This window comes from Neophocaena asiaeorientalis, unplaced genomic scaffold (assembly GCF_003031525.2).
Source record: "Neophocaena asiaeorientalis asiaeorientalis breed wild unplaced genomic scaffold, Neophocaena_asiaeorientalis_V1.1 scaffold134, whole genome shotgun sequence".
NCBI lineage: Eukaryota > Metazoa > Chordata > Mammalia > Artiodactyla > Phocoenidae > Neophocaena > Neophocaena asiaeorientalis.
The window spans coordinates 8,691,460-8,719,007 of NW_020185339.1; the positions used below are offsets into that span (position 1 = coordinate 8,691,460).

Sequence of the window (27,548 nt, forward strand, 5' to 3'; positions counted from 1 at the left end):
TTTTTTTTTTTTTGCGGAATGCGGGCCTCTCACTGCTGGGGCCTCTCCCGTTGCGGAGCACAGGCTCCGGACGCGCAGGATCACAGGCCATGGCTCACGGGCCCAGCCACTCCGCGGCTTGTGGGATCCTCCCGGACCGGGGCATGAACCCGTGTCCCCTGCATCGGCAGGTGGACTCTCAACCACTGCGCCACCAGGGAAGCCCTACAGAACTTTTAAGTTGTCAAGGAAAAGTAATTTGGGGGAAGTATTCAGATGACCACCACATCAAGGAAAAGTATATGCTTATAGTACTATTTTAATGTAAATGATGTTGTGGAAAGAGCACAAGCTTTAAAGTCACTGAATACTGCTTTCAAACCTGAGCTCTGCTGCAAATCAGCTATATGACTTTGGGAAGCAACTTAGTATCACTTAGTCTCTACTTTTGCATCTGAAGGTTGAAATGAAGGTTGAATATAGATATAGAAATGGATATACTTAAAGATGTTAAGCGTAAATACATATCCAGATACAGTACTTAGCACAATCTAGTAGACAGATGTAACTCAGTATACATTTAGTTCCTTTGTTTTCTTGCTTGAAATAAAATAATCAAACGTTTTCCTTATTTTTTTTCTGATTAATCCCAAATGGCAATCGTAAGAGCTACTTTTTTTTTTAAACATCTTTATTGGAGGGAGTATAATTGCTTTACAATGGTGTGTTAGTTTCTGCTTTATAACAAAGTGAATCAGCTATACATATACATACATCCCCATATCTCCTCCCTCTTGCGTCTCCCTCCCACCCTCCCTATCCCACCCCTCTAGGTGGGCACAAAGCACCGAGCTGATCTCCCTGTGCTATGCGGCTGTAGAGCTGTTCTTTTAAAGGGATATATATTATGGGTAGAAATAATTTGTATGTCACTATTTGCTCCTGCATCTAATAAACTTCTCATTATTATCAATTCTCTTCCTTCAACAGAGCCTATGAAGGAAATTCAAAATCTTGTATTAAGGCTATCCATTCTTTAGTGATTAGTAATAAAACTTATTGTTATTGAAATTAATTGAAAGATGATACATATGGAAGACTAATTTTATATCTATACAGACTTTAGGTGACACTTCTAATATCTTTGGTGTGTTACAGTAAGACAGTAGACTGCCTGGAATTCTGTAAGAGATTGTTTTCCAAAGATGGCTGCAACAGTATCCCATCCCATGTAGTGTTCTTACATAGTGAATTTGGCTTCACATCAAGAAATGGGGTCTATTTCCCCTTTGCTTGGTTGTGGATAACTTGTTACTTCTTTGTAACAATGGATTATGGCTACACAGTGATGCTGTGTTACTTTTCAGACTAGGCAAGAAAAATCCACCTAGTTTTTGCCACATTTGTTGATACTTGAGCCACGTGGGACTGCCAAACTGCAGGGGTTATATGCAGGTGCTCTGATCAATAGCCAAATCTGCACTCGCAGCTAGTAACTAGTATCAATTGTTTGACAGGTAAGTGAGTCATTTTGGGTTAATTCCAGTCCCAGCCAACATCTCACTAGAGTTACATGACAGACCCCAAATGAGAACCACCCAGCTGAACCCTTAGCCCTTCCATATTCTTTTTTTTTAATTTCAGATTTATTGAGATATAATTGATCCATAACCTTGTGAGCAAAATAAAATGGTTGCTTTAACCTGCTAAGGTTTGGAGTTAATTTTTATATAAGAATAGTTAAACAAATCCTTAAACTTTGAATAAAGCAAGGATATTAAAAACATTTTGTCAAATATTCAGGGGATTTAATTTATATGGCAATGGTTTATAAAATTCTTTTGAGACACTAAAGGAAAAAATAGAAATGATAAGTCTATATGATTTCAGTTGTATGGTAGAAAGTTATCTGATGGAATGTGTAATACACAAAATCCAAAAGGTCATATTTTATGAAAGAGAAACCAAATTGAATCGTAATGTAAAATCAAAACCTTGCAGAACATGTTACTTTACCACTGCAGCAGTTACTCTTTATATTATATTAGTTCTGGCAAATAGTTTACTTATTTATTTGCCAGTCTTAGATTAAGTATCATATAATTTTCTTGCTGAAAATATTTGCCTATTTCCTCTAACAGTTTCACCAATGACTCAAATAAATATGGCAAGATAATTTGTAGAGATAGTAATTTATGTTTGGTTTTTATTCCTATAAGATACAGAAAAGAATAAAAGAGATCCCTCCAGTCCTATTCCGAGAAGACAGGCAAGCTTTTGTTTTTATTGTTCCAAGGTCTGAAGCAGAAATGCCAAGAACTCAAATCAGGATCTGAACCTCACCTATCTTGAGTGTGTGTGTGTGTGTGTGTGTGTGTGTGTGTGTGTGTGTGTGTGTGTGTTGGAGGGAGTTTAAGTAGATTATAATGGATATGAGTCCACCTGGAGTGGAAGAGTAAAATTTGAGTTTCTACTGGGACAGAGAAGGAAATGGTTTTCCTATGCTAGATCTTCATGGTAACAAAGTAGAATAAAAGATGCTTTCTGTCCTCAAGAAGGCTTATGGGTCCTGGAGACTGCAGATCCAGAAGTCAATGGTTATAATAAGTGTGACAAGTGATTGACAACATAGATATAGAAATAATACTCTAGGTGAGCACATGTGCATTTGTATATGTGTCATGACAATGGGGCAAGAGACAAAGAAGATGATACGTAAGCAAGTTTAAATGGAGCTACCTAAGGCAATGAAGGCTGGAAGGCAGAGGGAGGGTAAGATTTTGATGTATTTCCTATTTATGTTTTTCTTTTGTATTTCAGTATCACTTAGAAGATAACTATTCTATTTCTGAAATTTCTTGTGAACAATTTAAAACCCACTTTCAGGTTTCATCTGAAACCTGAAAGAAACCTGCCAGAAATACTAGGACTCCTTTTTTATACCCTCCACAACATTCTCTTTATCTGTTGTATCACTCTGCCACTAGTATTTGTCTATTATTATCTTCCTTGAGAGGGCAGTTGACATTTTTAACTGTTCATCGCTATATTCTCATAGTCTAGTGCAGTTCCTGGTTTTGTGTCTGGCACATAAATAGAAAATAAATATTTGTCCACTGACATAATACATAAAATTGTATCTACCTCAACAATCCCACTACTTTTGGATCATTTTTATATCATATATTTTATGTTGTTTATATTGTCTATCCTGTCATATTCTTTATGATTTCTATATGAAGAACTGATATTTTTGAAAGTTATGTTCAAAAGTTACTGGAGTTATTTAAATTCCACACCAACTTCTTCTAAATGTTTGTATTTTACCCTTTTAAATGATCACTTTTATCTTCTTTTTATTGTTTATGAATCACTAGTTAGTTTATAAAATATCCAAAGACTTTTTTTTTGAGTTTTCCTGTAACCTTTTAGTTATTGATGTTCTAAGTGCTATACTCTATTGTCCTCTGAAGAATGATGTATGAGTGGAAAAGATGTTGGAAATTGGCCTTTCTTAGTATGGCTCCTATAGCCGCCATGCAGTAGGGACAACTTGAGATTAGTCTTAGATCACCTGCTTTCTCTTTCAGGCTTTTGGAGACGTCACTCCTCTGTCTTTGGTAGTCTGAAGCACTCTTAAATTTGGTTTCCTGGTGGTAATCTGTTCACTCTCCTTCTGCTTTTGAAGTTTAGTGAATTCTTTTTTCTTGAAATTTAAGGCTTTTATTAGGATATATCCTAGTGTTGATTTCAGCTTGTTCATTTAACACCAGACATATTTTCTAATTTTTCCATTTCTCACCTTAGTTATTTTTCAGAATTTTTACATTATTATGTGGATTATCAATTTTGCTCTATTATTCAGGTGTTTTCTTTGCATATTTTAAGGTGGTATTGCAATGTTGTAATATCCATATCCATATTTCTTATATTAAATGTTTGCTGTTTTCCATATTTTTCTTGACTATCTTCTATTTTATAAATGGCACGTTCATATGTCATTATATCCTTTTTTTGTATTAAAGGTCCATGTTTATATGTCACTATATCCTTTTCTTGTATTAAAGTTCTTTCTTTTGCAGTGGAGTCAGATTAGTGTTTTCTGGTTTTCCTGTTACCTTGCAAGCTCCCCCGTCCCATCCCCAAGTTAGGACCTATCAATTGCATCTCCTGAGCCAGCTTTTCCTCAGAACTCAGTAAGAAGAAGTTATCTTTTAGAAAAGTGAAACAAAAATACGTGTATGCATGTGTGTATGTGTACACACACATTTATTTTGTACAATCCCTGTTCAGTATTATTTTCCAATTAAATCACTGAATTGTAGTTTCTTCATTAAGAGTCTCACTGGTGTTCCTTATTGTTGGCTAATTCTGAAGCTATAGATAAACACTAATCTTAATTGAAAGTATTTAGCCTAATTGTTTTTTACCCTTAAGCAGGCCCATAGTACTTCTCCTTTGTTATTTCCTTCAGCAAATATATACTGAATACTCACTATATATGTCAGGCACTGTGCCAGGCACGGAGAGTATACAAAGACAAACCACATAGTTACTACACTTGTGTGACTGTCTCATATGGGAAACAGCTATCTTATACAAATATAAGCCAAATTATAAAATATCAGGAACTATGGAAGTCCCAGTAATGTAATGGTGGTGGCTAATCAGAGAAAAGTTCTTACAGGAATTGAAACCAGAGATACTTCTTAAAGGACGAGGAGGGGTTATTTAGTGAATACCAGGGATGGAGATGGGAGAAGTGTGGAAGAGAAAGGCATGAGCAAATGCACAGAAGTAAGGACCAGCATAGTACATGGGGTGTGTGTGTGTATGTGTGTGTGTGTATGTGTGTGTGTGCGTGCTCCCATACAGTTTAGTTTTGCTGGAATTTGACTAGTCCAACAAGGAGTGGCAGAAGCACAGAGCAGGTCCTGGAGAGCAGGTCCTGGAGAGCCTTGTATGCCTTATAAAGGGACTTGGATTTTATGCTGAAGGTGAGTGGTTCTTAATCTTTGGATAATGTTCCCCTTTGAGAATCTGTTGACAGCACTGGAACCTCTCCAGAACAGTGGGGGGAGACTTACACATGTTCATAGATTAAAGGGCTTGCACTCAAGACACTTCATATCTTCTTCTCCAAATACAAGCAAATGACAAAATATCAAATGAAATTAACTGACAATAAAATGTTACTTTGTGTGCGCATTTAAAATAAAGAATAAAATGAAAACTGTAAACAACAATAACATTGTGCAGGAAGGGACTGTGAAAGATGACATGATTGGCTGGGGTAGAGGTAGAAATACTGTTACATTTTGCTAAAAATTATAACTAAGTATTCATATCAAAATTTTAGCAGAAGTCACCAAAAAGAATAAAAATGTAATCTATACTTTTAAAACCATCATAGATAAAAGAAAACATAAAATTATTTATCAAATGGAAGGTAAGTAGGGAAGGAATCTAAGAAAAACTTTGGATAAACAGAAACCACAAAATAGGATTGTAATAAAATCCTAATATACTAGTAACCATAATAAATACAATTGGGCTAACTTCACCAGGCAGATTTTAACACATTGAATAAAAAGAATAAAAATTTTAGCCACATACTACTTATAAGGGACACCCAAGTTAAATAATTAATTACCTAAATCAAAACCACACAGAAATGGATGAGGAAATATATACCATTCAAAAAATAACCAAAAGAGGGCTTCCCTGGTGGCACAGTGGTTGAGAGTCCGCCTGCCGATGCAGGCGACACGGGTTCGTGCCCCGGTCCGGGAAGATCCCACATGCCGCGGAGCGGCTGGGCCCGTGAGCCATAGCCGCTGAGCCTGCGCGTCCGGAGCTGGTGCCCCGCAACGGGAGAGGCCACAACAGTGAGAGGCCCGCGTACAGCAAAAAAAAAAAACCCAAAGAAAGTTGATCTAGCTAAACTAATATTGGACAAAACAATGTAAGGCAAAAAGCATTTATAAGAATAAAGCAAGGGCACTACTTAAGAATAATAAGAAGATAAAAGGGAAGGAGATTAAAAAATATGAGGTACTGATGGAGTACTAGGTAGCTTGGGACAAGATGGGGTCAAGGGTACGCATGATGAACTTTAAGATTCTTGGGAAAGAATAGTGCAGATGGTTGAGAATGGGTGTAACCTAATTGTTGGCAGTCCTCTCTTGTGGTTAGAAAAATTGGCGTAGAGATAAGGAGGCGTGCATTTTCACTTGTGTCCAGTGGCTATTCAGAAAAATCTCACTTTGAAGTTTTCCTAAGTTATTCTGGGAGGCTTGAAACTGGTATTTCATATGCTCCCAGGACCATTCTGCCAGCTGTATTAACTGAGCTTATGGTTCAAGGATAAGTTCCTAGTCTTAGTACTGGATCAGCTACCTCTTCTCAGGACCATGTGGTTCACATTTTTCTCATGGGTTTGCTGAAAGCAAAAATAGGAACTGCATGTACATAATAAGCACAAGGAGGCTGATTACTCAATGAAAGTTTACTACTCTTATTTTGACCAAACTACAAAACATCAACCAAGATTGTTCTTGTCATTGGAGGTTCATGTATTAAAGATCTTTTCTTGAATTAAAGAGGCTTACCCATTTTATATTCTACACCCCCCTTCTCTTGACATAGAATACATGGATGTCAGTGGTCTATACCCCTTCTACGAGGGCAGCCATGAATGGGAGTTAAGGGGCTGGTGAGCATATATTAAGGTGGCAAATGAATGTCAGGTTAGATTTAAATCTGGGGGGAAACTGAAAGCCTATTCCTTGAAATGACTGCTAGGCATCTACTCATTGAACAGTATAAGCATTAGTTAGGACCTCTCCTCCAAATGCTAGCAGGCATAGTATGGGAATGAAGTCAGCTATTGGGCAGATTTCAGGCATCAGGATAAATCCAGATTGGCTTTTCTCATTTGCTACATTATCTCAATCCACATGACAGATGGTAGTGTACCATGACAGATGGTATAAAATGATATCACTGGATTAGGATGACAGCTATTGGGGAGTTCAAATTCTGATCATACTTTGAAGGTAGAGTCAAAAGGATATTCTAATGTTGCAAATGGTATATGGCATTACCTGTTGCCCCCCAAACCACCCATGTGTACACTTATGATGTTGTCCAATGTTTTAGAAATATCAACAGTTAACTATTGAACCCTTCCAGTTAAGTTTGGCAGATTGACCACCCTTGCCCATCAGCTCTCCCTCCAAAAACTTCATTAAAATATCAGTGAAGAAGCAAAAAAGTATTAACCACAAGGGTAAATTCAACATAAGGGAAAACCATGGATGAAAGATTTCAAAAAATGTTTAGACAGCAAACTAATGGAGGAGATTTAATGAACTTACCAGACTAGAAGAAGTAGAAATCCAAATACCTGCAAGAGGTGGGGTACTTATAAGAATTTATCTAATTTACCTTGAAGAATGCCTAGAACATGGGCTGAGGTGTGATTGGCAACATGATTGGTTTAATATCTGTACATCAACTGGTTGAACTTGCCTGCTCCCCTGCAATTCCCTGAGCAGTCAGAGAACGACTCTACCCACCTCCATCGCATGCAGCAACAGGTTTAGTCTGGAGAAACTAAGCCCAGGAGCTCTGGATTCAGAGACAACAGACATAGGATAAGATAGGGGTGAGTGTTGGAGCTAAGAATATTGGAATTATGTAAACATCTATGTATTGAAACACTGGACTAGCAGGCTGCTTCTCCTGCTTTGCTCCTAGAATCCTAGACAGCCAGGTTGCTACCCTCCACCAACACACAACAATGCACTTCTTCCAATCAGCTTCTCATTTTTACATAAAGGGAATGCCGATAATCACTGCACATTTGAGAAAAGACAACTCAAGAGGCAGAGACAAAAACAAACAGAAAAAAACTTGGACAAAAACAATCAATGGAACAGAGAACCAAATAAAGGTCATAGTTAATATCATCAAAGATAGAAGAAAAGATTATCTGTTTATGAAACCAAAATGGGATCTTATAGAAAAGGAAATAAGAACAATTTTTAACTTTGGAAATTAAAAATATGATGAACAAGAACAGGTTTGCTTCAGCTTCTGCTGATGGCATGCCATGGCCCGAGAGCTGCTGGGAGACCAGAGCCTGCAGGAGGAGATGCTGCCAGTAGGAGGGTGGGCATGGACAGCGGTGTGAAGCTGGGCTCTGAGGCTGCGGAGGAGGTGGCAGAGGCAGTGGAGGGTTGGATGCTTGTTGGGGGCACTGTTGAGCTGGTGGGTCACTGACCCAGGGAAGAGTCCATCGTGTTCTTCTGTGCTCAGCTCTCTCCAGGCCAGATGCTGCCTCTCCCACCTAGTGAAGGATCTGGGGGCATAGGTCTTGGCAGTCTGGAATAAGTTCAGCTCTCTGAGCTACTGAAATTCTACTTGGAATAGGAACAGAAATTCCAACCACAAAAAAAGGACTGAGCTTGACGAAGGCTTCCCCTGAGAACAATAACATTGTGTGTTAAAGACAGAGACAGGTCAAGATTTAAGAGATTTAACCAACTTTTTTATTTTCAATCTTGCACATAAACTTTTATCCTGGTTGTCAATATTTTGGACAGATCCTTGGCTTTTATGAAGGTGAAACCTAAAATTTGTCTTGCACTGGAGTCTGTTGTTTTTGCTGGCTGCCAGAAGAGTTGAAGAAGAATGCAATGATTCATCTTCTCATGAAGTAGTCTGGATTACTCAATGTAAATGCACTGCTTCTGACAGAAAACAAAGGAAAAAAATAACTTTGGAAGAAAAATTAGAACAATGAAATGGAACATACTGCTGTATTAAACTTTTTTTTTCTTACACAAGACTATTATATTTCTTCATATTTCGGAAAGGAAAGAAATATTGAGCCTTGATAAACTGGAAGCTCAGCTGAAAGCTTGCAATTTTCCACTAGTCTTTGCAAAAGCAAAGCCATCAGTATTAGCTTTGTGTCTTCTCATTCTGGAAGTAGAAACGTAATTCATTAAGTTATCGCAGTTTCTCCAGCTTGTTGTAAAGTATTCAAAGATTAATGATACTGAGTCCTTTTACTGGAGGTAAGTAAATAGTTTCTAAGTGACTAGCTGGATATTTTCTCTTGGATGTTGCAAGAAGTTGGTTTGGATTGTCTATAGGCAAGAGCCCAGACACTCCAAGACAGCAACTGTGGTGTTCCTAAGTTGTCAACAATACCAGAAGATTGCTGTCTTGATGAAAGTGAAAGTGAATCCCTTAAGGATGTGAATTTTAGAGAATGAAGTCTCAGCAGTTCTCTCGCCATCTCAGTGATCAAAGATGCACTGTCTTTTTCAACTCAAAAGTGGCACACTCTCTGTTTTCCATCTTAGAAATCTAATTACATTGTGTCAGAATTTAAATTATACATATAGTTTATAAGCAATTAATGGGGAAGTAGGTAGTTTTTGGTCCAGCCCCTATCTAGGTAGGACTACAAAGACTGGAACACCTGTTGTCTATAATTATTCAGATCAGATCTGGTTTATTTTCATATTCCAAGCTATCAAATGGGTTAGGACCTCTCAAATGATTGAAAATGATTAAAATTTTTCACTTTAGTTTTTTCTTTGAATAAAATAATTTTTAGCTACTTTTCCATATGGATAATATATTTTGCTGGTAAGGATGTAGGGAGGTAAAGAGAGAACCTTCTTTTTCCCCATGATGAAATATAAAGCAGAAGACTTTGATATCTGCTGAGAATAAAAGAGCCGAGTCTGAGCGAAGATGAGGTTTGAGGGAGGGGAGTGGTGCAAGTTCTGAATGTGTTTTGAGGGGAAGGTTGGAGGGAACTAATCAAGGAAAGTAAGAGTACTGAGGTTGATGCTGAGGTCCTAGCCAGGGCTGAAAATCATGAATTTATAGTAGTGCAAAATCAAAGAATTGGGAGATTTTTATCCAGTATTCTCAACTATCAAAATGTAGAAACAAAAAGGTTAACTGTTACTGCTCCAGGATTTGGGTTTTGCAGTTGCTGAACTTCTGAGGTCCAAGCTCAGTAAGGAAGGAAGTTAGCCTAGGATGGAACCGATAAATCCAAAGAAAATGGGGAATCCAGGGACTAGAGGGTTTGTGGAAATTGTTGAGCAGATTTGGTGGGAAGGATAGTAGGAGAGAGGTGAAAAAACAAAAATTTGTTTACAAAGTATAGAATATGAAACTTTGAAATTTCTGAGTGAGCTATTAATATGTGTTCTTTAGAGGAGCGCTGTAATGCAGAGGAGGAAAGGTAAGGTGAAAGAGGTCTAGGGAATTTGAAACTAGGATGCCATCCTTTGTCTAGATGAATGCTAAAATCTCCTAGAATTACGGCAGAAGTATGGCAGAAAAATACTGTGAGCCAGGTCTGAAGGTCTACATTCAATGAAATGAGCTTAACAAGGATGATATACAATAAATAGCCTTAAATGAGGATGGACTTTTACAGGCAGATGGAAGAGTTAAAGTCAGGAAGAAGAATGAGGGAATCAGGAGAATGTCACCTCCACTATCTCTCCATATATCCACTTTCCTGTGGACATCGGAAAAAGAATAGCTTTCAGTAGAGAGGCTTACGGGAGTACTAAAAGTCACAATTAATCAAGGTCTGTCTTCCTGTAGCATCAATTTCCATGCTTGGCAAACAATTTCATATATCTCAGATTAATAGAAACTCAGATGCATTTTGAAGTAGGATACTAAATTTATGTACATTAATGATAAAACAGCAAATGACAAAGAAAATTTACACTTATGAAATGCTGCTTTGGACTAGTCCTATGGTTCCTTCCAAAGACTCTCTTTTCACTGTCACGTATGTGGAAAACTTTAGAATTATCTAGGAGGAAAGGGGAGGGGAAGCGGTCCTGAAAGAGAAGGACACCAGGCAGTTCATTATCCACAGAAAGGACTCTTGCATGGCAACGAATAAGGTGGAGGTTGTGTTGTTTAATAGAGAGAAAGATCAGGAAGAGACATTTGAAAACAGTAATAGTGCAGGTGCCCAGGGAAAGAAAAGAGGAGAGAGTGTAGGATGCTGCAATTGTTCAGTGATTAAGAGAAACAAGAATGAAGACTGTTCACAGGTGATTGTTCTCAGATATCTTCCATTCTAACTTTTGCACAGGTCATTTTTGTGTGGGAAGTACTGTACCCTGCTTGTCTTAGGCATGTGGTAAGGACTGTATATGAGGCGATATCAGCCAGAGTGCTGATAAATCCAGGGTTTTTCACGGTGTTAGAAGCAGTGAGTCATTAGTTTAAGTTCCTTCCTCATAACCCTCCATGTATCTTATAATTAATTGAAACGGTGATGAGATGACTTAACTTTAGCTCAGTCACTCTTTTCTGTCAGGTCAGAGATAACCAATGAAGACCCCAAGACACGATTTCACTTTTTGAAAAAATTGGTTTTCATAATGCTTGTCTCTTCAACCTCCTTAGGAGAGACAATAAATGCATGCAAGCTGCTAACAATGAGTTTCTCAGCACATTCAACTTGTTAAGTGCCCAAGTATCCGATCTTTTGGCCTTCTGCTCACACAGTGTCTTAAATCCCGGTTCTTTTGTTGGAACTATTTGCTTTTATCAAAAATTACAGCAACACTGGTATTTTTTTCCTCCTTAAGGGTTATTTTGTCCTCATGAGAGATCTCTAAAAATGCATCAGAGGAAAGACATAATCTCAGAACCCTTGAAGCTCTTTTCCTCTGTTGCCCAAATGATTCTGCTATTTTGAAATTATGCAGCATTTTTCAACCAGAAAGCTTCGTGAAGAATACTTCCTTCCTCAAATGTTTTTGGATATTGAAATATAGTCCCTGTTTTCCCTGTCAGTGAAAGTGATCACATTATCTTCAGATAAACTAATTTCATGATTTATTAATAATCATATGGCAGTAATTTGACCTGGTATGGCTATGAATGGTGAACTAGACTTTTTATGAGAAACTCTGGAATTTAAAGACGTATATTTTTGATCTAGCCTGAAAGAGCGGCAGTCATTTCCAGAAGGACTGAAGGCAAGTCAGTTGAAAAATATTGTGAGTTTGGAGCCACTGATAAAAGGGAATTTTTCTAAAAAGGCAGGCAGTGGCCTCAGGAAAGGAGACTTGCTAAGGGTACTGGGTACAGACAGGAAATAATAGAATTGCCAAATTGGGTTTTTGAGGCTATGAGGATGAGACTTAACCTGGAATTATTGAGTTTAAGTCTAGCGAAAAAGAACAGAGTAACACCTGGGGCTGTTATCAATGGTCTGCTAGCCCGAGAGGGTAATAACAAAGTAATGCTAACCCTAGCATAAATTGTTTAATTTTTATTTTTAAGAGATACTCTTCTCACCTAGGTACAATAAAGCAACAGCTGATATCTATTAAACAAAATCCATATTTACTCAGTCATTTAAGCATCAACTGATTTACTGAATTTTTAAAAAGACTTAAAATTGTCCTAGAAAATTTCCCAACTCTATTGAGAGGTAGTGGGGATTTGTGGTGGATGTTTAAAGATGCTGTGAATTAGATAATTTGAAAAAGAAAGTGTGTGACATAAGGACTAGGATGAAGAAAGGCAATAGCTAAAAACAAAACAATGGAAGTCATATTATAAATATTAGAAAGATATTTGAATGATAGATTGTTTGGATTTTTTTCGAATGGTCACAGAAAAATACTATACATCCCCAAATAGAAAAGTAGCACTGATTTAGGAATCTTAATCAATGATGTCATGTTGGATGGGCAAGGATTATATAGACAATAGGATGACGGTGGTGGCTATTGCAATTACATAAATACTACGTGAACCTCCCTTGCAGGGCAAGCTGCGATTATGGAAAAGTAAAGAAGGAATAGGTGTGAGAGGCTGTGGTTGTAGCTGATTGCATTTAAGCAAACTGTTTCCACCATTGGTTTAAGATAGATGTGGTCTGTGTGATGGTGATTAGGTCTACCAGAGTCTATCCTGCCTAAGTGAGGAGGCTTCTTGGATGAAAACTTGACCTCAGAGAAGAGGGAGTCAATGACTCAATCTGTAGATATTCAAACCAAAACCAGGCATTTTTCATCCTTGGGGAATAGTGATGCTGAGTACACATCATTTTTGCCAGTTGTCTCCTCTATGGATCTATATTTTAAAGTAAAAACTAAGTTTTTTAAAAAAGTCTCTAAGATGGGAACAAGCAACTTGGCTGTGTTATCCTTTAGTAGAACATAACATAAAAAGTGGAAAGAAGCGTTTTCCTCCAATTCAAAAATTTGATGCTTCTGGGATTTGAGTGCCACTATTGCAGCATCAGCAGAAATGATGGGCAAGGCTAGGAACAGTGATCGTGATCCTCCAAGGCTACATCACTAACCAGAAGACATGCTTGTATTTAAAGAACAAGGCTAAGGAAGAAAAGAGAATAACAGTACAGGTGAAACTTTAAAAAATATGACTTGGTTTAAGTACATGCGAGGTACCTGGTGGAACTCCCAGAAGTGCTTGGAAGGAAAAGAATTTTGCATAGGGTTTGTCCTAAATTATGAAATAAGGGGGAAAAAAGCAAAAAAAAAAAAAAAAAAAAAAAGGGGGGGGGGGGGGGGAAAAAAAAAAAAAAAAAAAAAAAGGGTGAGGGAGGTGATATTTCAATTGATTTGGATTAGATAATGTGATAGATAGAATAATGGCTCCACAAAGATGTCCAAATCCTAATCCTCAGAAACTGTGAATGTTACATGGTGAGGGGGAAATTAAGGTTGAGATTGGAATTAAGATTGCTAATCAGCTAATGCAGGAAATTATTCTGGATTATGCAGGTGGGTTCAGTGTAATCCAAAGGGTCATCGAGGAAGAAGGAGACAGAAAAAATAGAACCAGAGAAATGGCAGCATAGAAAAGATTCAACTAGTCATTGCAGGCTCTGAAGATGGAAGGGGGCCATGAGCCAAGGAAGGTGGGTAGCCTCTAGAAGATGGAAAAGGCAGAAAAATGAATTCTTCCCTAGAGCTCTCAGTAAGGAATGCAGTCCCACTGACACGTTGATTTTAGCCCATTTCAGACTTCTGTCCTCTAAAACTGTAAGATAATAAATTGATGTTGTCTTAAGCTGCTAAGTTTGTAGTAATATGTTACAACAGCAATAGGAAATCAATACAGGTGTGAATTTATGGGAGTTGATGTGATTGATCAGGGAAGGAAAAGAGAAAAACAAATATATGAATCTTTTTTTTTTTTTTTTAATTTAAGTGGTCAATTGGGATAACAATGCATCCGGAGAAGCCAACCATAATTGGCAATGGGAGATGTTTTGGGGTAGAAGATAATGAGAGTCAAATGATTTATGTTGAGTTTGAGGTAGTAGAATGTTATGAAAGCGTAAATATCCAGATGAAAAAATAGATTTGGATTTGGAAATTGACAATATAGAGAAGTACAAGAATAGAAGATTAGTCTAAAGAGTATTTTAGGCAAAAATATGGTTTAATTTTAGAGATTTTCAGATTTAGAGGTAGATCAAAATTATAAAAAATAAAATAATAGAGCAATCAGAAGAGGAAGGGGAATCAATAAAGGACAGGGATGAGTTTTAAGAGAGTTTGTGGAATGTAATTGGAGTTTGGTAAACATCTGTTGAATGAATAAAAGAGAAATATCTTAGAAACTAGATAAAGGCTAAGACTGGGGTGGTTAAACGTGGCCTTGATAGTCAAGAGCGGTGAAATTGCTCCTATAAAATAATATAGACTTAGAAATTGACTAGTTTATTATACATTCCAAAAAAACACAGATTAGAGTTTATGTCCTGAAAAGTATCATCTAATAGCAGTATATGTGAGCGCTTGTTTCACTATGACCTTGCCCATGTGGAATGCTATAATTTGAGAAGGAGGATCTCAAGTGCATCCAACTAAATTGAGGTATATTCCTCGGTATATTATCAGTCAGTATATGATACATTTTTATTTTGTATTTTTATACCCGTCACCTCCCAGCACGATCCCATCCCCTTATGCTTTCTTTCCTTTTGTGCTTAATTTTTGTCCTGCCAATTCATACTTCCATAAATGTCTTTACATGTGTCAAGGTAAAATATACAGTATTGCTTCATATAATGCATATATACTTATATATGTATATATAAATTACATAAGTTTCATATAAATATTAGATTTATATATTACTACATGTGTTGCATTACATTTCTTACTTTTTTCTTTCAGCCCATATGGAACTGAATTAAAAAATAAATATATTGGAATTATCCTTTTAGTACTCACCTAGGTTATCTAGTCTTCTATTGACTGATACCTAGATTGCTTCCAATGTTTTTCTACTGTTGTACTTCAATGAGCATTTTTATTCATGCCTATTTGTGTACCTGAGCAAGAGTTTCTCTAGAGCTTGTTTTTGATTCTAGGAGATGTACATACCCTTATTGAACTAACAGATTTTATTTCCAAAATGAATGCTACTGATTGCATCCAAAAATAGTGCATCAGGGTTTTTGCTTCCCTGAATCTGTAACAATACTTAATATTATTTGAATTTTTGCCAATATGATGAACATGCAGTGTAGCCATTGTTATTTTTACTTGCACTTCTGTGATTACTACTGAAGTTGGTTTCCTTTTTGTATATTTAATTGTGTTTGTGTCTATAAATTGCCTATTCATATCCTTTCTCAATTTTTTGTGGTTTCCTTATCCTTTTTGAGACTTTTTTTAAAAATTGAAGTATAGTTGACTTACAATATTGTGTTAGTGTCAGAAGTACAGCAAAGTGATCCAGATATATAATTTTTTCCATATTATTTTACATTATAAGTTATTATTGTTTTCCTTTTTTCTTGATAATTTTTAAGACTTCCTTGATATTCCAGATCTTAATCCTTTTGTCACTTTTGGATGTTGCAAATACCCTCTTACTGCTAACGTTATCTGAGGGGCCCTTGTCTGAGGAAATCTTTACTGTTGATGTAATGTTATACATGATTTTTCTTTACCTCGTTAATGCCTTTTGGTCTTATTTAAAAGTCATTCTCCATAGAGAGAGAAAAGATGTTAGAGTACACTTTCCACTAATTCTGCTTTTCTTTTCACAATATGTCTTCGATCCATGGAGCTTTTTTCTGTGAAGAGTCATAATTCCTTTGTGTTTTACATAGTATAGTGAACCAATTATTTCAACATCATTCACAAAATAATCCATACTTTATCCTCTATGTAGTACTTTATTCTTTTATCTTTTTACATCCAATGTTGCTCTTTGGGAACCTCAGCTCAGTGATTCAAATTTAACATTACCATTTTACCCTACAAATGTTGAGAATTTCTCTTTGTGTTTAATGTTTTCAAATATTTCTGTACTATTTATAAATATGTATTATTTTATCTTTTCTGGTCTGCTTTGTACTCTATGAGGCTTCTCACCTGAGAGCACGTATTTTTCTTTAGTTATGAAGATTTCATGACTATTATATCTTTAGTTTTTCCTCTCCATTATCTTTTCCTTTTTTAAATTTTTGGCTGCGTTGGGTCTTCGTTGCTGTGTGTGGGCTTTCTCTAGTTGTGGTGAGTGGGGACTACTCTTCATTGTGGTGAGCGGGATTCTCATTGCGGTGGCTTCTCTTGTTTGGGGCATGGGCTCTAGGTGCACGGGCTTCAGTAGTTGTGGCACACAGGCTTAGTTGCTCCGTGGCATGCGGGATCTTCCCAGACCAGGGCTCGAACCTGGGTCCCCTGCATTGGCAGGCAGATTCTTAACCACTGCGCCACCAGGGGAGCCCCTCCTCTCCATTTTCTTATTTATTTTTTTCTTTCTGGGATTTCTATTAGATGGAAATTGATACTTTGACCTTTAGTGTTTGTATCTTGCAGCTTCCATTTTTACAGAGTTGGGCTGAGGGTTTGTACAAGTACATAAAAGTCTATCTCATTCATTTAAAAAGCCATGTAGTGGGAGGACATTCAAGAAGGTGGAGGAGTAAGATGTGGAGATCACCTTCCTCCCCACAAATACATTAAAAAATATATCTACATGTGGAACAACTCCTACAGAACACCTACTGAACGCTGGCAGTGGACCTCAGACTTCACAAAAGGCAAGAAACTCCCCATGTACCTGGATAGGGCAAAAGAAAAAAGAACAAAGACAAAAGAAGAGGGACAGCACCTGCACCTCTGGGAGGGAGCTGTGAAGGAGGAAAAGTTTCCACGTGCTAGGAAGCGCCTTCACTGGTGGAAACAGGGGTTGGGGTGGGGGGGAAGCTTCGGAGCCACGTAGGAGAGTGCAGCCAAAGCGGAGAGATTCCCGCACAGAGGATCGGTGCTGACCAGCACTCACCAGCCCGAGAGGCTTGTCTGCTCACCCGTCGGGGACAGGTGGCGGCTGGGAGCTGAGGTTCGGAATACGGAGGTCGGATCCCAGGGAGTGGACTGGGGTTGGCTGTGTGTGAACACAGCCTGAAGGGGACTAGTGCGCCACAGCTAGCCGGGAGGGGGTCCAGGAAAACGTCTGGAGCTGCCTATGAGTCCAGAGACCATTGTTTTGGGGTGCGTGAGGAGGGGGTACTCAGAGCACCACCTAAACAAGCTTCAGAGATGGGCGTGAGCCACGGCTATCAGCATGGAAAACAGACATGGGCATGCAATGCTAAAGCTGCTGCTGCAGCCACTAAGGAGCCTGTTTTCTTGAAAATGGTCAAAGGTATTCCTAATACCTAACAATTAAAACAAAAAAACTATTAACATATAAACTTGGTATATGTAGCTTTAAATGCATGCATGACTTTGACTCTTCAAAGTTAGATACATTACTAAAAAAGCAAATGTATGAATAACATTAATTTTTTTTAGAGAATGGACTTGTGTACCAACTATTTTGTAAATAGTCTTGTAGTTCTGATAAAGTTGGTTTGTTTTCTGGTGTTTTCCAAATAATGCCTTGACAAATATATGAATCAACACAAGGTTATTCAAGGACAGACTGAACAATATCTACATATGTTTAAGTCACTCTTTTCTATTAAATTTGTTAATCACAAAGGGCTTTATTTTGGCATAGTAAGTTATCTGAAGATTTAAGACTTGTTCCCTATGAAGAAAAATAATTATAAAATAACAAAGTATTTTTTTCCTGTTGGGTCCCTTCTTCTTAACCTTCTTGGAATCAGTAATGACAAGTGATTTTAACACCTATGAAGGATGTCAACATCAGTACTTTACATTTGAAAATGTTACACTTTTCAGTGTTCTTTTATGTATGTGATTCATTTGATTTATTTTAAAAGAAATCCTGTAAGGTAGACAATATGGGTTTTTTAAAATCACCATTTAAAAAACTGAGGCTATTGAAGACCATCAAAGCTAAATGATATGTCTAATGAGTAAAAACGTTTTTGCCATGAGTAGGCACTAGTAAAGCCAAGGCTAGAAACTTTAAAATTCTAGTCCAGTATTCTTTCAAGAATATTCTTTATTCTTTTATAAAGTCATTTAACTTTAGGTAACTATTGCATATGCTTGAAAAAGCACAGTTACTTGCCCAATTATTTCTCTTTTCCTCCAGGGATTTTAACATTCTTATTAGACCTTTTATAGTGTCCCATACATCTCCTATATTCTTCTTTTTTTTTTTTTTTTTTTGTGGTACGCGGGCCTCTCACTGTTGTGGCCTCTTCCGTTGCGGAGCACAGGCTCTGGACGCACAGGCTCAGCTGCCATGGCTCACGGGCCCAGCTGCAGTCCTGATATTTTCTACTAATTGGCTGAACTTCCATTTCACTAATCATTTCATCAGCTGTGTCTAATATCCTGTTACACTCATGTAATAATTTCTTAATTCCAGTAACTATATATTTCATTTCTAGAATTTCTTATATTGTAACAACTAATATAATAAAGATTAATTCAGGCAAACATTATACATATATGCTAAAACAAATAAAATGTTGGGAAAAAGAATTTTCATGTGATCTCAAAGAATCATCCCACAGATTACTAATTACCACAGTCTAATGCACCTTTACCTGAAAAGATTTGGTGGTCACTTGATTACCAAATGACAACCTTAGCATCATCAATAGTAGTATAATTGGTTATTGCATGTCTTCAGATGTGATACAATAAAAAAGTATGCTATATCGTCTATTATTTCCAAAAACTGTAGTTGAATCTCATAATAAGAGATCAGACAAATTCAGAATATGAGACATCCTACAAGACAAATGGCCTGGCCTCTTTGAAAACATCATGAGAAACAAAGGAAGGGCAACAAGTTCCAGATGAAAGGAGATTAAAGAGACCTAATGAACACATTGCAAATGTGTAAACATCGATTAGATCCCAGAATGGGAAAAATTCAATATTGAATGTTTATTAGACATTATTGAATTATTGTTAATTTTCTTAGATATTATGGACATATAAGAGAATGTCTTCATTTGTAGGAAATACATATTGAAATATTCAGAGGTGAAATGTCAAGTCATCTACAGCTTATTTTCAATTGATTCAGCAATATACATACACATATACACATACATATGTGTGTATATTTGTATATATAATGTAAGTCCTTATACATATAAATGTAACTAAATATACATATTTAATGAACAAGTTAAATTCACTGATAATAAAATAAATATAAGGTAATAAAACAATAAAGTATTTTCCTTCTATATCAATAGAGAGGATAAATTATGCTTCTTCACACAATTTACTAAGGCAGAAAATGTGAAATACATTTTAGGTAGCTTTTCTTAAAATATTGAAAAGAAAATATATGAAATCTAAAGGAATAACTGCTACACGTCTTGAAAATGTGAACAATTAGAACATTCACCAGCTATCCTAGATATTAGAGACAAAATCTTAACATTATATGTTAAGTGCGAACTGACACTTTTTTTCTGGAAGTAAAATGTTCAAGCCCTGTGGAGTCTCTTATCTCTTCCAGCGTAGCATATGTGTAGTGGACATATTGTAGTATCATTTGCCAAATTATATTTCTGGCTGTCCTTTCTGGCCAGAGTTCCATCATTCCACTTTCATTGCAAGTATTTGTGCTCCAATAAATTAATTTTATCTTCACAGGAAGAGAGTCAAGACTTTTATTTTGCTAGCCTGAGAATGAGGCTTCCGGGTACACTTTCTTAACGGATTATACAAAGTTACTAGCTTCACCTATGCTTTTTAGTCTAGCAATTGCACAAAGATATTTCTGTATTGCTTTTTTTCACTGTGTAATAAATTCTAGTATGATTCCCATGAGGTAGATTCTGTGGAAACATTTTCCTTACTAAGAAAAAATGCATGTGAAATTAACTTGCTTCTAAATCCTGGTGGAAGTGATGAAACTTGATGTTTAATGATGTTTCCTTGCGATTTAAAGTGCACATTTCTAAGACAGGGACAAGACTACAATTAAATTTCTAGTTTCCTCTATTGCCTAGAGGGAGAGTTCATCCAAGTTGATCCAGGCATTACTTTCTAATAATTTCTTTTGCATCTGCTATGACAAGACAACACATCGTACTTTCTTATAACCACTGAAGTCAGAATTTTTCCCTGTATGTCTAATGTAATTTCCAAACTAGCAATTTCATTTGGTGTTCTATTGTTCAGATGAGAGACAGAGTTTAAGAAATAGTATTTGAATGAACAAAAATGCGTAAGCATTTGTTTTATACTGGAATTTTCTCTATCCTTCATATATTATTGCTGTTGCTCAGGGTATGGGAGTAAAACAAAACAGGAAGATGGTAATTGACACAGTTGATGGGAGGAAGGTTGAGGGGTTTTAGGGCTGAATATTCTGCTCTATCATCCCCACTTTTTAAAGCCTGGATTCTAACTTATTTCTTCTATTTATAATTACAACTTCTCCAAACCTATTAGGTGAAGGACAAGAAAGAAAGGGGTATATGATTGGACTGTGAATCACTTTGCTTTTCATAAAACCACGAAGATTCAAGGAGGGGAAAAAAAAAGTCAGGAAAAAAATAAAGTCATAAGTAATTGCAGTATCTCACCGCCTGCAAAAGAGGGTTCTCTTTTTCCTTTTGACCTCTCCGCTGCACACCCTGTATCACATTAAGAAAAGTGACATGCTTCCCTGGATTCTGGGTGACTGATGCAGGAGGTAACTATGTCAAGACAATTTCCATGTGATGATGAGTCTGAGCAGAGACTTGAATGACATAAAGGGCAATCCAGGAAGAGATCCATAAAAATAGCAATTCAGGCAAAGGAAACAGTAACTGAAATGGTCTCAAGATAGGAACTAGTTTTAGTACATTATGGAATAGAAATAAAACTACTAGGACTGGAGCGTAAGGTTAGGTTTGCAACATCACAGGAATCCTTGTAGCTTCTACCATGATCTATTGGATTTATTGCTTCTGAAGCCCTGAGCTTCAATGTAAAGTGTATGACTACCCTGGGCTGCCATACTGGAAAAATTACATGGAGACATCCCATGAAAAGACCCTGAGACTATGTAGATGGCAAACTCTCAGTCAGTCTCAGCAGATCCAGACCACAGTCATTTCAGTCTTCCCATCTGAGGCCTCAGGTATCATGGAGCAAGGATGAGCCATCCTTTGCCATGGTACCTGACCCACAAAACCATTAGAGGTAATAATAAGATGGCTCTGGTTTTAAGCCACAAAGTTTTGGAGTAGTTTGTGATGCAGCTCTAATCAGAACAGAATTTGGTTCTGGAAGTGTAGCACTGCTGCCCAAAGCATTTTCCATTGGCTTTGGGACTCAGTGGTAGACCAAAGCTGAAAGGGTCTCAAGGAGACTGTTAGTGGAAGCTGGAAATAACCTTGAGGAAACCATTGGTGAGGGCTTGAAGGAAAGTGAGGAAAATGTTACTGGAGATTGCAAACAGAGGATTCTTGTTATGTAGTGGCAGAAAGTTTGACAGTACTGTTGCCTACAGTCACATGAGAAACAGAAAGGAAACCTAATGAACTCATAGATCTGGCAGGGGAGATTTTCAGGCAGAATGTACAAAGTGACAACTGGCTTCTTTTTGCTGCCTGTGATAAAACAGGAGAAGAAGAGATGCACCAAAGAAGAAGCCTCTAAATTTCTGAGCAGAATTTAGAGAAATTACATGAACCAGAAATTGCTGGATTTGAAAGTAAAACTGTTTCTTTTCTCAATCTTTCCCAGCAAAAGAATACCAAAGTAAGAAATCAAATTCAGATAGGGCTGTAAGATCCTTTGTTAAAATCCTCAAAAGATATAAGTTGGTATATCTCATAGATACTTTCAGTTAGACAAAAGCCATCTAAGGAATTTAAGGGTATGCCACATAGACCTTCCCTGTTAAAACAATAGAACTCCTAAGACTGTGAAGGTTTTGTATCCTGGCAGCCTCACAGGGAACCCAAGATTTAGATGGGCTTTAAGAAAAGATTTAGATGGGCTTTAAGATTTTGATGCGCTTTAAGATTTAGATGGGCTTTAAGAAAAAGTATATGAATGTATCTTTTGTTTAATGGAATAGATCCTAATTTGATGCACAAAGATTTAAAAAGAATTATATTAGATTGGACTAAAAGGGGCAGGGAAAGTTCAAAATGAAAAGAGGCTTTTGGACTCTAACCTGCTTCAGATAAGAAGCAGGCTGAGAAGCATCCTTATATTTTGGAAGATTTTCTCTTCTTATTTTTTGAATATAGATGACATATTAGAATAGAACATTAATTGAAAAATAGTGTCACTAAGTTAATTTTAAAATTAGAAGGACATTGATCTATAAACTTCTGAATACCCATTAAAAACCTTTTGCTTTGTAAACATATTGTATATTATGGGTTTTGTAATTTTCCAAGGAAATAATACATTTAGAATTCTTAAGAAAAGGAAGCAGAGCTGAGAGCACTAGGATTCCACTGTGAGTGAGTACAACTGAATCATCAGAAATCCAATGGGAAAAGAATCCAATATCTAAAATTCTCGGTTGTAGAAACTCAAACTCATGAAGAGCAATTTCCTCCACATGGCTTGCAACATTCAATAAAATTCAACACAAATATTATTGAAAAAGACAACCTTTGCAGGCAAAACACCTGGATTCAAGTCTTATTTCCTCCAGTTACTAGAGGTTTGATTTCAGGCAATTTTAATAACCTTTCTATACCTACATAACTTTACCTCTAAAATGGGAATAGTCATTAACTTTAAAATGGGAATAATCATAGTACATATACTAAAGGATTGTTGTGAGAATTAAACGGAGGAATAAATGTAAATCATTTAACCCAGAATCCGGAAGATGGTAGTTACACAATAATATAATTATAATCATCAAATGCAATATAGTCAACATTGCAGTTATTTCATTATCATCATCATCTTCATTATCTTCATCATTGATCATTGTAAAGCAGGCATTAACCTGGGCATTGGGGATATAATTGTAGCCAAGAAAGCCTTGATTTCAGCCCTTATAGTCTAGCATGGGAGATAAGCAATTAAACAAGTAATTGCAATTCTGACTTCTAAGTGTCCCGATAGAGAAAATAAAGCATGCTACGTGCATATGCATAGTACTGAATCCACAGAACACAACATATTTTAGAGGACTGAGGAAGCCTGCGAGGAGATAATAATGTTTAAACTGAGATCTGAAGGTTGAGTAGCAGTTAGACATGCGAGGAGAGATGGGAAGGTTCTAAGAAAAAGGAATGGTGTCTGAGAATTATCCTGAGGTAGTTCGAAGAAGGAGAAAGCGTCAGAAAGAAATGACCCAGGTGAGATGGACAGGGACATTTTAAGGAACTTGGGTTTATCCTAATTGCAAGAAATAGCCATTGGTAAGTAATAAAATAGAGCAGGGCATCATGAGTGTCTTTATTCTCTGAAAGACCATTTTGACTGCAATAAGCAGAATAGATTTTTTTTTTTTTTGGTATCAATACTGAGGGCAGAGAGCTCTGTTAGGGAGCTGTGGATATTATGCAGGTAACACATGGTGACTGCCTGGACAATTAAGAATGGAAGGAAGTAAGCAGACATGAAAGCTGCTTAGGAGAAAGAATTTTTTGAACATGGTGACAGAGTTGATCTTGGATGTGAGATAGAAAGGGATTGAGTCATGAATGTTTATTTTCCAAGTTTTTAGCTTGAGCATATCAATACCACTCATAGATTTCAGGAGGAAGTTGGAAAAGCTGAATTGGGGATTGAAGATAATGGATGATGAGTTTAGTTCTAGGTATTGTGTTTGTAAGGCCTTTGGGACAATTTTTTTATTTTTAGTTATTGTCCACCACTATGCTTTCTTTCTTTCTTTCTTTTTTTTTTTTTTTGCAGTACGCGGGCCTCTCACTGTTGTGGCCTCTCCCATTGTGGAGCACAGGCTCCGGACGCGCAGGCTCAGCGGCCATGGCTCACGGGCCCAGCCACTCCGCGGCATGTGGAGTCTTCCCGGACTGGGTCACGAACCCGTGTCCCCTGCATCGGCAGGGGGACTCTCAAACACTGCACCACCAGGGAAGCCCCCACAACTATGCTTTCTAAGTTGGTTCTACTGCCTAATATATTTTTTTTTTTGTCATTGCCTAAAAGGGGACAAAATAATTGAAATGACTACTAGTAAAAGCAGAAAGTATTGCCTTTAGGGTTAGGGAGGAGTATGTATTGTGAGTATTCTCTTGGTTTAATATTTCATTAATAAATATGTCACCCATCACAGTAATGAAATGAAATCAACTAAAGATGCTCTTAAATCTATTTAACTAAATGTCCAAATTTAATTATGGCAATAAAAAAAGATTCAGGACATTCAGAGAATCCTGGACTTTTAAAGATTATATATCATACTATGGAGTTAAAATTGATGCGTGTTTTTCTTTTTTTTTCTTGATAGAAATTTGAAACGTGTTTTATATCTCTTGGAAACAATTAACTGTGTGTTTCAGTATGGGGCATAACATTTTCTCTGAGAGGTTATTTTGTCATGCTAATTCATATGGAGTTTTAAACTGTTTTTCCCCTCTGTTCCCAAAATTGCATGATATTCTATGCTATCCCATAGTTCCATTTCTTTTTTTTTTTTTTTTTTTTTTTTTGCGGTACGCGGGCCTCTCACTGTTGTGGCCTCTGCCGTTGCGGAGCACAGGCTCCGGACACGCAGGCCCAGCGGCCATGGCTCACGGGCCCAGCCGCTCCGCGGCATGTGGAATCTTCCCGGACCGGGGCACGAACCCGTGTCCCCTGCATCGGCAGGCGGACTCTCAACCCCTGCACCACCAGGGAAGCCCTCCATTTCTTTAAAAAAAAATAAAAATAAATTGAAAAGCAGGTTTCCATGCTCTGGTTAAAGAAGAATTTCAATAATATTTGTCTCTGTCTGGTTCCTTTTTAGAACTGCTCCTTTGCCCTGATATTATTTTTACTTCACTCAATTCTGTTTGAAACCTGAATATGGTAGCTTTTCAGAAGCCTGCTTTCCTACCTGTCTAGCTCTATTTCTAAATAATGAAGCTAAAATGGTGTGCTTATATTTGCTTTAGTCTTATTGCAAGTCTCTTTCAGCTTTCCTCATTCTTTGAGCTCATACTTTTATTTCCTGGGGAAACCCACCAGATTATTTCTGACCTTTTGCAAAACAATATTTGTGACTCATGGTTTCCATTCTTCTCCTCTTGTATTAAATAAATCCAAACAAAGTCCTTCTTAAAAATCTGGTTTACTTCCCTACTTTGATTTCTGCTTTTTTTTCGTATGCTGTTTATTAAACAGAAGGAAGAGATACAGCTCTGAGATACTGTGATAATGGGTTTTCAATTCACTGTACAATTGGTATACTTCAAATATGGTATTTATTTTTTGTTATGTCTATTTTCTTCTATTTCCTATTCAAATCATGGTTCTACATATATTCAAATCACGGCTCTACTATTTATTCTCTGACTAGGACACAAGCATTGAGATTAAATGCCTGTGTATTTGAAAGTTACCATCTGTGTCTTATTAGTAATGTGACACTGGGCAAGTTATTTTAAAATTACGGAATCTCAGTCTCCTTATCAGTAAAATGCTAGTAAAATCATAGGTTGAGGATCAAATGAGTTACATCTAAAGCTCTTGGCCTTTTATTTTGCTCTTAAGTACTTAAAATTGTTTTGACTACTGCAGTTGCTAATAATTCTCTTTCCTTAATCACTCTGACAATCCCTGGCCTAATGTGAAGAAAATAAGTGTTTCAACACTTGCTTCTTAGACTTACTGTAAAACTAATAAAATAATATATATATGTGTCTATAATTTGTCCTTAATAAATGTTAGTTCCCTTCCTGCTCCAGTCCTCTCTAATATATTCTGCAGATGCAATGTTCAGCTAATTTCTTGTTACATATTTATAAACATTCACTTCCATACAGCTTCCTATGGACATTTCATAAAGTGTAGGATGCTTTTTAAAAACACAGATTTCCAACTGCAGAAACTGGTGCAGAGCAAACCAACTGAATCAAAATCTCAGGGTGGAGACTTGCATATTGAAAGGCTTCTTAGGGGAGTCTGATGCACTTTAAAGCATAGAACTCTCCAGCCTGGGGAGAGGGAGAACATATAAAGAGAGGGAATCTATAAATGTATACAACGTAGTAGAGTAAGTCATACAGATATGAAATAATTAGCAGGAGAAGGCAGGAAAGTACTAAAAATACAGATTATAAAATTTTAATGAAATATCTTATCTAGCATCCATGACCTATTGAGGAACAAGGACAATAGGAAGTAAAGTGCACTTTACTGGTATCTGCCAATAATTTAACCCTTAGCAGTAAAACAGTTGGTTACTCTAGGAGAAACTACTGCAAATTGACCCATCTGTAAGTTAAAATGACATCAAGTAGTGCAGCGTGAATAACGGGCTGTTCCATTTACCAAAGCTTACCTATCTATCTATCTATCTATCTACCTATCTATCATCATCTATTTAAATGAATGGTTGGCACAGAGGACTATGACCCAGAATTTTTCATAACAAGAGGCTATTTTCAACTCTTGCTTTTAATGGTCATCAGTCAACATGATCCTATATTAGTGGGAAATTTTTCTCATCCTTTCTAAATGCCTTTTCTTAGCACTCTTGCACATTAATTTTATAAGCATACAGTAAACTCAAATTGGCTAAATGTCTATGTTGTTATGCTGAGTATTTATGCAGAGCCTCTGGCTCTTGATAACCAATGCAAATATGTATTTCTTACAAATTAAACGACCAAGTTGTAAAACTAGTAATCCATGAATTCTTTGTATTTAGGTCTATCTTATCATAATTGTCACAAGTAATTATGTTGGATAGTAAAAAAAAAAGTGTATTGCATAAACTAGGTCATTAAAAGATGATTAATACATATATTTTTAAATTAAAATAATTTGATAAGAATACAGACATATTGCAAGGATTCTAGAGTTTTGGTTTCATTACATCTTTATGGACTATTCAGTATTTGAGCTAGTTTTGACCTCTCAGCAAGGCAGTGTGCTGTAACAGATAAGAGTTAGGATTGCCATCAGAAAATACGGGTT

At 36.8% G+C, this 27,548-nt stretch overlaps 1 pseudogene; it reads left to right on the forward strand.

Moving 5' to 3' along the window:
• Positions 1-8,160: 8,160 nt before the first annotated feature.
• Positions 8,161-9,356, forward strand: LOC112394408 (cyclin-G2 pseudogene; annotated as a pseudogene).
• Positions 9,357-27,548: the final 18,192 nt, after the last annotated feature.